The following is a 12196-nucleotide window of genomic DNA, read 5'->3' as shown; positions in this document are numbered from 1 at the left end:
TTCCTCTGCCTTTTCTAAAACCAGCTTGGACATCAGGGAGTTCATGGTTCATGTATTGCTGAGGCCTGGCTTGGAGAATTTTGAGCATTGCTTTACTAGCATGTGAGATGAGTGCAATTGTGCAATACTTTGAGCATTCTTTGGCATTGCCTTTCTTTGGGATTGGAATGAAAACTGAACTTTTCCAGCCCTGTGGCCACTGCTGAGTTTTCCAAACTTGCTGGCATATTGAGTGCAGCACTTTCACAACATCATCTTTCAGGATTTGATATAGCTCAACTGGAATTCCATCACCTCCACTAGCTTTGTTCATAGTGATGCTTTCTAAGGCCCACTTGACTTCACATTCCAGGATATCTGGCTCTAGATGAGTGATCACACCATCATGATTATCTGGGTCGTGAAGATGTTTTTTGTACAGTTCTGTTTATTCTTGCCACCTCTTCTTGTCTTCTGCTTCTGTTAGGTCCATACCATTTTTATCCTTTATCGAGCCCATCTTTGCATGAAATGTTCCCTTGGTGTCTCTAATTTTCTTGAAGAGATCTCTAGTCTTTCCTATTCTGTTCTTTTCCTCTATTTCTTTGCATTGATCGCTTAGGAAGGCTTTCTTATCTCTTCTTGCTATTCTTTGGAACTCTGCATTCAGATACTTATATCTTTCTTTTTTCCTTTGCTATTCACTTCTCTTCTTTTCTCAGCTATTAGTAAGGCCTCCCCAGACAGCCATTTTGCTTTTTTGCATTTCTTTTCCATGGGGATGGTCTTGATCCCTGTCTCCTGTACAACGTCACGAACCTCAGTCCATAGTTCATCAGGCACTGTATCAGTCAGATCTAGGCCCTTAAATCTATTTCTCACTTCCACTGTATAATCATAAGGGATTTGATTTAGGTCATACCTGAATGGTCTAGTGGTTTTCCTTACTTTCTTCAATTTAAGTCTGAATTTGGCCATAAGGAGTTCATGATCTGAGCGATAGTCAGCTCCTGGTCTTGTTTTTGTTGACTGTATAGAGCTTCTCCATCTTTGGCTGCAAAGAATATAATCAGTCTGATTTCGGTGTTGACCATCTGGTTATGTCCATGTGTAGAGTCTTCTCTTGTGTTGTTGGAAGAGGGTGTTTACTATGACCAGTGCATTTTTTTGGAAAAACTCTATTAGTCTTTGCCCTGCTTCATTCTGTATTCCAAGGCCAAATGTACCTGTTACTCCAGGTGTTTCTTGACTTCCTACTTTTGCATTCCAGTCCCCTATAATGAAAGGGACAATTTTTTAGGGTGTTAGTTCTAAAAGGTCTTGTAGGTCTTCATAAAACAGTTCAGCTTCAGCTTCTTCAGTGTTACTGGTTGGGGCATAGACTTGGATTACCATGATATTGAATGGTTTGCCTTGGAGACGAACAGAGATCATTCTGTTGTTTTTGAGATTGCATCCAAGTACTGCATTTCGGACTCTTTTGTTGACCATGATGGCTACTCCATTTCTTCTGAGGGATTCTTGCCCACAGTAGTAGATATAATGGTCATCTGAGTTAAATTCACCCATTCCAGTCCATTTTAGTTCGCTGATTCCTAGAATGTCGACGTTCACTCTTGCCATCTCTTGTTTGACCACTTCCAATATGCCTTGATTCATGAATCTGACATTCCAGGTTCCTATGCAATATTGCTCTTTACAGCATCAGACCTTGCTTCTATCACCAGAAATGCAAACCAAAACCACAATGAGGTACCATCTCATGCTGATCAGGGTGGCTGCCATCAAAAAGTCTACAAACAATAAATGCTGGAGAAGGTGTGGAGAAAAGGGAAACCTCTTACACTGTTAGTGGGAATGCAAACTAGTACAGCCACTATGGAGAACAGTGTGGAGACTCCTTAAAAAACTGGAAATAGTACTGCCATATGACCTAGCAATCGCACTGCTGGACATACACACTGAGTAACCCAGAATTGAAAGAGACAGAGACACGTGTACCCCAATGTTCATCACAGTACAGTTTACAATAGCCAGGACATGGAAGCAGCCTAGATGTCCACTGGCAGACAAATGGATAAGAAAGCTGTGGTGAGTACACACAATGGAATATTACTCAGCTATTAAAAAGAATTAATTTGAATCAGTTCTAATGAGGTGGATGAATCTGGAGCCTACTATACAGAGTGAAGTAAGTAAAAAAGAAAAGCACAAATACAATATATTAACACATATACATGGTATTTAGAATGATGGTAACAGTGACACTATGTGTGAGACAGCAAACCAGACACAGATTTGAAGAACAGACTTTTGGACTCTGTGGGAAAAGGAGAAGGTGGGATGACTTGAGAGAATAGCATTGAATAATGCATATTATCATATGTGAAACAATAGAATGGGAAAGACTAGAGATCTCTTCAAGAAAATTAGAGATACCAAGGGAACATTTCATGCAAAGATGGGCTCAATAAAGGACAGAAATGATAGGGACCTAACAGAAGCAGAAGATATTAAGAAGAGGTAGCAAGAATACACAGAAGAACTGTACAAAAAAAAAAAAAAAAAAAGACTTCGTAACCCAGAAAATGATGATGGGGTGATCACTCACCAAGAGCCAGATATCCTGGAATGTGAAGTCAAGTGGGCCTTAGGAAGCATCACTACGAACAAAGCTAGTGGAGGTGATGGAATTCAAGTTGAGCTATTTCAAATCCTGAAAGATGATGCTGTGAAAGAGCTGCACTCAGTATGCCAGCAAGTTTGGAAAACTCAGCAGTGGCCACAGGACTGGAAAGGTCAGTTTTCATTCCAATCCCAAAGAAAGGCAAGCCAAAGAATGCTCAAACTACCGCACAATTGCACTCATCTCACACACTAGTAAAGTAATGCTCAAAATTCTCCAAGCCAGGCTTCAGCAATATGTGAACTGTGAACTTCCAGATGTTTAAGCTGGTTTTAAAAAAGGCAGAGGAACCAGAGATCAGAACTGCCATCATCTGCTGGATCATGGAATAAGCAAGATAGTTCCAGAAAAACATCTATTTCTGCTTTATTGACTATGCCAAATGGGAAAAGGAGTACATCAAGGCTGTATATTGTCACCTTACTTATTTAACTTCTATGCAGAGTACATCATGAGAAACGCTGGGCTGGAGGAAGCACAAGCTGAAATCAAGATTGTCGGGAGAAATATCAATCACCTCAGATATGCAGATGACACCACCCTTATGGCAGAAAGTTAAGAAGTAAAGACCCTCTTGATGAACGTAAAAGAGGAGAGTGAAAAAGTTGACTTAAAGCTCAACATCCAGAAAACGAAGATCATGGCATCTGGTCCCATCACTTCATGGCAAATAGATGGGGAAACAGTGGACACAGTGGCTGACTTTATTTTTCTGGGCTCCAAAATCACTGCAGATGGTGATTGCAGCCATGAAATTGAAAGACACTTACTCCTTGTAAGGAAAGTTATGACCAACCTAGACAGCATATTACATAGCAGAGACATTACTTTGCCGAAAAAGGTCCATCTAGTCAAGGCTATGCTTTTTCCAGTGGTCATGTATGGATGTGAGAGTTGGATTGTAAAGAAAGCTGAGTGCCGAAGAATTGATGCATTTGAACTGTGGTGTTGGAGAAGACTCTTGAGAGTTCCTTGGACTGCAAGGAGATCCAACCAGTCCATCCTAAAGGAGTTCAGTCCTAGGTGTTCTTTGGAAGGACTGATGTTGAAGCTGAAACTCCAATTTTTTGGCCACCTGATGCGAAAAACTGACTCCTTTGACAAGACCCTGATGCTGGGAAAGATTGAGGGCAGGAGGAGAAGGGGATGCCAGAGGATGAGATGGTTCGATGGCATCACCGACTCAATGGACATGGGTTTGGGTGGTCCCTGGGAGTTGACGATGGACAGGAAGGCCTGGCATGCTGCACTTCATGTGGCCACAAAGAGTTGGACACAACTGAGAGACTGAACTGAACTGAAATATATTGCCAGTCCAGGTTCGATGCATGAGGCAGGTGCTCAGGGCTGGTGCACTGGGATGACCCAAAGGGATGGGATGGGGAGGGAGGTGGAAGGGGGGTTTAGGATGGGGAACACATGTACACCCATGGCTGATTCATGTCAATGTGTGGCAAAAACCAGTACAATATTGTAAAGTAATTAGCCTCCAATTAAAGTAAATAAATTTTTAAAAAATTTTAAAAAGGAAGGGAAAAAAATGACAGCTACCATATAATTAAAGTCAAATAATCAAGAAGTCATACTATAGACATGCACAAAATTTTTCCCTACATAGATAAATCTTTATATGGATTCTCTACATTTGGAACTACCTACTTCTTACTCAGTTCTTCCACCTTCCTCAGAAATGTGATCACCACCAGGAAACTCTGTGCCCATGAACAACTGTCAGATAAGGTCTCATGATTATCTGAGGCAAAACTACCAGAGAAATATGCAACTTAATAAAATTTTTGAAAGAGAAAATATAAGCAAAATTCATACATTTTATGGCCTGATTTTAGATAATAGATGTTTTATACAGACAGCTCTAACTTGCATTCTCAATTCTTAACACATTAAACATTAATTATATATATTTACAGAGTACCTTCTTTTATAGATGAGGAAACAGAAGCTTGGAAAAGTTAAGAAAGAGGCCTAAGTTACACATTATTCGGTGGTAAAATCAGTTCTCTTGGCTGCAGAAATTATTTTTACTTCTTTCAGATTGAAAGACATGTGTGAGCACTGCTTGAAGTTCCACACTCGTGTTTAGCCATGGCAGTTGTCACTGTGTAGGTGATCCAGGAATAGACAAATACTCATTTTGCACCTCACTTTGACTGGAAGTCAAGGAGGATGAAGTCAAGCACATACTAAGAGAAATGATGACTTCAGGATTTATGAAATGCTGAGACAGGATTCTTGCCAGTACTACTAAAAATAACTAATGCAAAGTGCTTAGTACAGTGCTTGGCACATAGTGAAAACTCAGTGTTAGTTAATACAGTGAAAATTGCAACTATTCCTAGTATTAAAAATATATAACAAGAAAGATCTTTATGCTGAAAAAGTTTTTACAAGGTTTTCAATGTTTGTGACTCCTGTGTGCCACTTGTAGGATGTGAGGAAGGTGGTGGGCTGTACCACATCTTAGCTTTGTCCTAGTTTAGCAATGCCCATATCTTATACTCTGTGGCTTTCCTGCATATTTTTTACAGATGGAAATTTATAGGTAGTTGACTGATTGCTTGCAAAGGAAGTGTGTGGATGTCCCCGGAAACAAGTCAGTATTCCACAGAGAGGATGTGAAAGTCAGCCAGAAGTCAGATGTTCTCCATGACATTCTTCTTTCCCAACAAGGAAATAAGGTCTTCCTTCAATCACCTTATCAGAACATGGACCAAAAGCAATAATTGGGACACGCACAATCATGGCCATTGTATAACTGAAGCATACATTCAGATCAACTATTCTGCCAAAGAATTTCTGTGCTGATTGCTATAAATGATACTGAACTTCATTTTCTTAAAAGAGAACTATGAGCTGCCAGAGGCACAATCCATCTGTAGTATCTAGTAAAAAAAAATTATATATATATATATATATACACACACATCTACTTTTAACTTGATATAATTAGTACCCCAATGACCAGAGCTTTTGAAATCAATAGGTCCAGATTTTCTGTCCAGTCTACAAAATGTGCTTTTATCCAACAAGGAGATTTTTATATTACAATGAAAATAAAGGGGAAGAAAAAAGTAACCTTTCAAATGTAGTTTTTGTGTGTGCATGTAGTTAAAATATAAAGGAACAAAGGAACCTGTATTGCTGTTAGGTTTTTCTCCCCCTCACCATTTTTTTCTTTTGTCTTTTTAATAAAATGTTATTGAGATTTTGAAGTCATGCTGAAATCAGGTCCACTGACGGATGAAATTCATCGCTTCCTTTGCTTCAGTTCTGTAGTAAATAGCAGATAATTTTGTTAGTTCTTTAGGCTAGTAATTGACACAGTCAAGAACAAAACTACTATTTATCTGCTTTACAAAATTCCTAGTTTTGTTATGGTGGAAATACAATCTCTCTATCCTTGGGTCATCCTATTTCAAATTTTGCTAGATTTATTCATGATTTTGCTTCCTGTTTTGAAAAGTCATTTTCATGATACTCTTTGAGACTATCATTTTTCCAGACTCTATTATCTCCATAAATTGAAATTCTTTTCATTTTAGATAGAGTGATTGTTCTCTTACTGAGAAAATTCCCAATATTCATTTTTCTTAATCCCATTAATATTTATTGCACAATTACAGTGAATTAGATACAATAAAATATGCAGAGTATATTCTCACTAATCCTGAGAGACTTGCATCTTAAAAGTAAAAAGATAAATAGTTCTCTTCTTATTTGATATATTTTCCAAGGGATTAAGAAAATATTTTTGCAGAACAAGCTATATTTAGAAACAAATAGAAATGATTTAAAAGGAGAAAGAAGAAAAAAAATCACTCAGGACAGATAAGGCCTTTCTCAACATAAAACATGATCTCATTCATCTAAGGACAAATTAGTTGCAGTAGATAAGATGAGGGAAATGGTTTTCAAGATACAAGCAAAGGACACAGGGCATCTTATCACCCTGTGGATCTAGAAAGATCAAGCAGTCTTTTTCCAATACCACATATATCACCCATGCGGAACTGGTGGGTGATGAGAGGAGAGAGATGACCATAAAAGGAAGAAAATGTTGTGCAACTAACAGAAAGTTGAAGAATCAAAAGCAAAAGCAGGCTACTAGAGTATCAAATAATTCTTTAAAAAGAGAAATGATTTTGCATGAAAAAAATCATTCACAGTTATAGAGTCACTGGGCCAAGAACAATGAAGGCACCCTATATCTTAATTTAAATATGCCATATGCCCACTCCAGTATTTTTGCCTGGAGAATCCCATGGAGGGAGGAGCCTGGTAGGCTATAATCCACGGGGTCGCAAATAGTCAGACACGACTGAGTAACTTCACTTTCACTTTTCACTTTATGCCAAGAACTCCACATAGAACACAATGCTTTATCTAATCATCTTATTTGTTTCCACTGTCTACTTCTTAAAACAAATCAATTTTAGTTTTTCCTGGGGGTGGGAGTTTGCATGGAGATGAAGAAAAGATAAGTATACTTTTTTATCATTATGATAAACTCAGTAATTAAACTTAATTAACACTCATTAGCCACCAAGCGAGAAAAAGTATATCTCCAAAAACGTAAAATTTCTTTTAGACACATTTTAGAACCAAAGGACATATTTTCATTACAAGCTAATCTGCTTTATCAAATTAATAGAAATGCTCTTATGTTGCATTGGTTGTGAAAATGCCATAAGATATTTAAAAAAGGTACTCCTCATTTCAAATCACCCAAACATAAAAATTATTAAAGACACAAAATAAAAAGTGAATTTTTTGTATTCTTAGAACAAATATTTTTTATTGCTGATCTCCTTGATATACAATAAAATAATAAGATAGTAAGCAATTTATTTTTCACTTTATCAAAGTATAATTGATTTAAATAATTGATAAATTGTACAAATATATCTTCTTTGTAAACACTGTCCCAATCAATATACACTGGGAGGATTTCTGCCCTCTCACAAAATCCCCTTATATATTTTCAATCAAAATAACTCCCATTTCCCTCTCCAAGCAATCACTGATCTGATTTCCATCATTATAGATCAATTTTGTTTGTTTTGTAGTTCATATAATGGAATTTGGGCCTTGCCTGATGGTTCAGATGGTAAAGAATCTGCCTGCAATGCAGGAGACCTGGGTTCAATCCCTGGGTTGGGAAGATCCCCTGGAGAAGGGAATGGCTACCCACACCAGTATTCTTGCCTGCAGAATCCCATGGATAGAGAGGAGCCTGGGAGGTTACAGTCCATAGGATTGTAAAGAATCAGACATGCCTGAATCAACTTAGACACATGCCAACATGCATAAAGGAATTTACAGTAGGTAATCTATTATATCTGGCTACTTTCACTGAGTAACTTTGTGTTCTTCCATATTTTTTTGTCTATATTGGTATTGATGTCTTTTCCCAGCTAAGTAATGCTACACGGCATGAATATACTATAGTTTACTTACTTGTTGATTGAAGTATTTTAGCTTTCTTAATGCCTGTGAACATTTGCATACATGTCATTTTGTTGATATGTATTTCTGTTCTCTTGAGTAAATAGTAAATAAGTAAGTAGAAGTGTAATTTCTTTTTCATATGATAACTATAACCTGAATTTTTAGGCCACTGTCAATCTTGCCAAAGTATTTGTACAATTTACACTCTCTCCCAGAAATGCATAAGTTCCAGTAACTTCTCATCCATGCCAACACTTGAGACTGCCCACATTTTAAATTTTAGCCATCTGATGAGCATGTAGAAAGTATCTCACTGTGGTTTTAATTTACTAAATATATTGAAAATAATACTTGTGCTTATTTATCATTCATACATTTTCTTTTGTGAAACATGTTTTAATCTCAAAATATTTGTTGTATAATTTGTCTTATTTTTGAAATTTCAAAGAACTTTCCATATCTGGAAACAAAGCTACAGATAAATGCATTTTTTAAAAAATCTCTCTAATAAAGCAGTTTCTTATGAGTTTCATAATGATTTTTGTTGAAGAACTAAAATGTTTAGTTTTGATGGACTTTAATCATATTTTTTGTTTATGTTACATTTTCTCTTTTGTTTAGCTTTTTTTCCCTTTTCATTGATCTCTAATCTTTATGGACATCTTCTTTTTACTTACCTTGATTCAATTTTTTACCCTAGCTTTCTATATTGGAAACAGAGATCACTGACACACAAATCTTTCTTTATTTTAGTGTTAATATAACCATTAAAGGTGCAAATTTTCCTCTAATCTTTGCTTATCTTCATCACACAAATTCTGATAATATGTGTTTTCATTTTCATTCAAATAAAAATGCTTTCTAATTTCACATGTAATTATTTATATGTATACATATAAATATATGTCTTTTGGTAATTGATCATGGACTCCTTATAGCCAAATTCAGACTTAAATTGAAGAAAGTATAGAAAACCACTAGACCATTCAGGTATGACCTAAGTCAAATCCCTTATTATAAAGTGGAAGTGACAAATAGATTCAAGGGATTAGATCTGATAGAGTGCCTGAAGAATTATGGATGGAGGTTCATAACATTGACAGGAGGCAGTGATCAAATTCATCCTCAATAAAAAGAAATGCAAAAAGGAAAATGGTTGGAGAAGGAAATGGCAACCCACTCCAGTGTTCTTGCCTGGAGAATCCCAGGGACGGCGGAGCCTGCTGGGCTGCCGTCTCTGGGGTCGCACAGAGTCAGACATGACTGAAGCAACACAGCAACAGCAGCAACAGCAGTATGAAGACAAGCAGTGGGAAGAGTTCTGTTATCAATGCCATGTTGTGGGATAAAGTCCTCCCTAGTGGGATTGGCCATACAACCAATTGCTTCCTGAGTGTTGAAGGAACCGATGGAGATAAAGCCTATCTCATGACAGAAGGGTCAGATGAAAAAAAGAGTGTGAAGACAGTTAATCAGCTCACCCACGCCCTTCATATGGACAAAGACTTGAAAGCTGGGTGTCTTGTGCATGTGTTTTGGCCAAAGGCAAAATGTGCCCTCTTGAGAGATGACCTGGTTTTAGTAGACAGTCCGGGCACAGATGTCACTACAGAGCTGGATAGCTGGATTGATAAGTTTTGCTTAGATGCTGATGTCTTCGTTTTGGTTGCAAATTCCGAATCAACTCTAATGAACACGGAAAAACAGTTTTTTCACAAGGTAAATGAGCGACTTTCCAAGCCTAATATTTTTATCCTGAATAATCGTTGGGATGCCTCTGCATCAGAGCCAGAATATATGGACGATGTACGCAGACAGCACATGGAAAGATGCCTGCATTTTTTGGTGGAGGAGCTCAGAGTTGTGGATCCTTTAGAAGCACGCAATCGTATCTTTTTTGTTTCTGCAAAGGAAGTTCTTAGTGCTAGAAAGCAGAAAGCACAGGGGATGCCAGAAGGTGGTGGGGCACTTGCAGAAGGTTTTCAGGCAAGATTACAAGAGTTTCAGAATTTTGAACAGATCTTTGAGGAGTGTATCTCGCAGTCAGCAGTGAAAACAAAGTTTGAACAGCACACTATCAGAGCTAAACAGATACTAGAAACTGTGAAAAACATAATGGATTCAATAAACGTGGCAGCAGCAGAGAAAAGGGTTTATTCAATAGAAGAGAGGGAAGACCAAATTGATAGACTGGACTTTATCCGAAACCAGATGAACCTTTTAACACTGGATGTTAAAAAAAAAATCAGGGAGGTTACAGAGGAGGTTGCAAATAAGGTTTCATGTGCAATGACAGATGAAATTTGTCGACTCTCTGTTTTGGTTGATGAATTTTGTTCTGAGTTTCATCCTACTCCAAGTGTATTGAAAGTATATAAAAATGAGTTAAATAAGCACATAGAAGACGGAATGGGAAGAAATTTGGCTGATCGGTGCACCAATGAAGTCAACGCTTCAATGCTTCAATCCCAGCAAGAAATTATTGAAAATTTGAAGCCATTACTTCCAGCTGGTATCCAGAATAAACTACATACACTGGTTCCTTGCAAGAAATTTGATCTTAGCTATGACCTAAATTGCCACAAGTTATGTTCAGATTTTCAAGAGGATATTGTATTTCGTTTTTCTCTGGGCTGGTCTTCTCTTGTCCATCGTTTCTTGGGCCCTACAAATGCTCAGCGGGTGCTTCTAGGATTATCAGAGCCTATCTTTCAGCTCCCTAGATCTCTAGCTTCTACTCCCACTGCTCCTTCCAACCCAGCAACGCCGGATAATGCATCACAGGAAGAACTCATGGTTACCCTAATAACAACATTAGCCTCTCTTACATCTAGAACGTCTATGGGCATCATCGTTGTTGGAGGAGTGATTTGGAAAACTGTAGGTTGGAAACTCATATCTGTTTCATTAAGTATGTATGGAGCTTTGTATCTTTACGAAAGGCTCACTTGGACCACCCGTGCCAAGGAGAGAGCCTTTAAACAGCAATTTGTGAATTATGCAACTGAAAAACTACAAATGATTGTTAGCTTCACAAGCGCAAACTGCAGCCATCAAGTACAACAGGAAATGGCAACCACTTTTGCTCGCCTGTGCCAACAAGTTGATATTACACAAAGTCATCTAGAAGAAGAAATTGCTAGATTGTCCAAAGAAATAGATCAATTGGAGAAAATACAAAACAATTCAAAGCTCTTAAGAAATAAAGCTGTTCAACTTGAAAACCAGCTGGAGAATTTTACTAAGCGGTTTCTGCATTCAAGCAGAGAAGAAGAATCTTAACAATAGAGATTGCTTTGGTGATCATCATAGGAGAAAATGGAGTTTGGAAGATTTGGACGGTTATTTTTATGAAGTGATTTTAAGTATGAATTATACTAACTATACCCCTAAATAGCAAATCCTTGAGTAGATCCTGGTATTGATCTATCTCCGGGTGTTTGCACTTCTGAAGAGTGTTATGGTGTCTCTATAGTTTTGGGTAAGGAAAAATCCTTTGATATGTGAAAATGATGAATTAGTTTAAAGCAAAAGAAACAACTCTGTGACCCCTGAGGGGTGGGGCCTTGCTCTTAATTAGGGCTCTCTTTGTTTTTGATTCTGAAAAACTCTGCTTCCTGGCATCCAGGAGTTAGAGAATGCTCCTTTCACCTTCTTTCTCAAAACTAATTTTTGATGCCGACTTTAATGGGGATAATCAGATTTTTGTTTTATTTTTGTTTGTATTGCTGTAACCATAAAGGAGTGTGGAATATTCTTGAGTGTATTATTTATGCAGGTTACAATCACTTTTGCCATCCTGACAGGTATGTAAACCACTAATAAACAATGCTATTTTTACTCCAAAAAAAAAAAAAAAAAAGGAAAATGGTTATCTGCAGAGGCCTTACAAATAGCTGAAAAAGAAAAGTGAAAGGCAAAAGAGAAAAGGAAAGATATACCCATCTGAATGCAGAGTTACAAAGAATAGCAAGGAGAGATAAGAAAGCCTTCCTAAGTGAACAATGCAAAGAAATAGAGGAAAACAGTAAAATGGAGAAGACTAGAGATCTCTTCAAGAAAATC

At 37.5% G+C, this 12196-nt stretch overlaps 1 pseudogene; it reads left to right on the top strand.

Moving 5' to 3' along the window:
- Positions 1-9294: 9294 nt before the first annotated feature.
- Positions 9295-11887, top strand: LOC138427619 (mitofusin-1 pseudogene; annotated as a pseudogene).
- Positions 11888-12196: the final 309 nt, after the last annotated feature.

The sequence above is a fragment of the Ovis canadensis genome, chromosome 1 (assembly GCF_042477335.2).
Source record: "Ovis canadensis isolate MfBH-ARS-UI-01 breed Bighorn chromosome 1, ARS-UI_OviCan_v2, whole genome shotgun sequence".
NCBI lineage: Eukaryota > Metazoa > Chordata > Mammalia > Artiodactyla > Bovidae > Ovis > Ovis canadensis.
The sequence above is the reverse complement of the archived record's forward strand: the minus strand, read 5'-3'. Positions and strand labels throughout refer to the sequence as shown.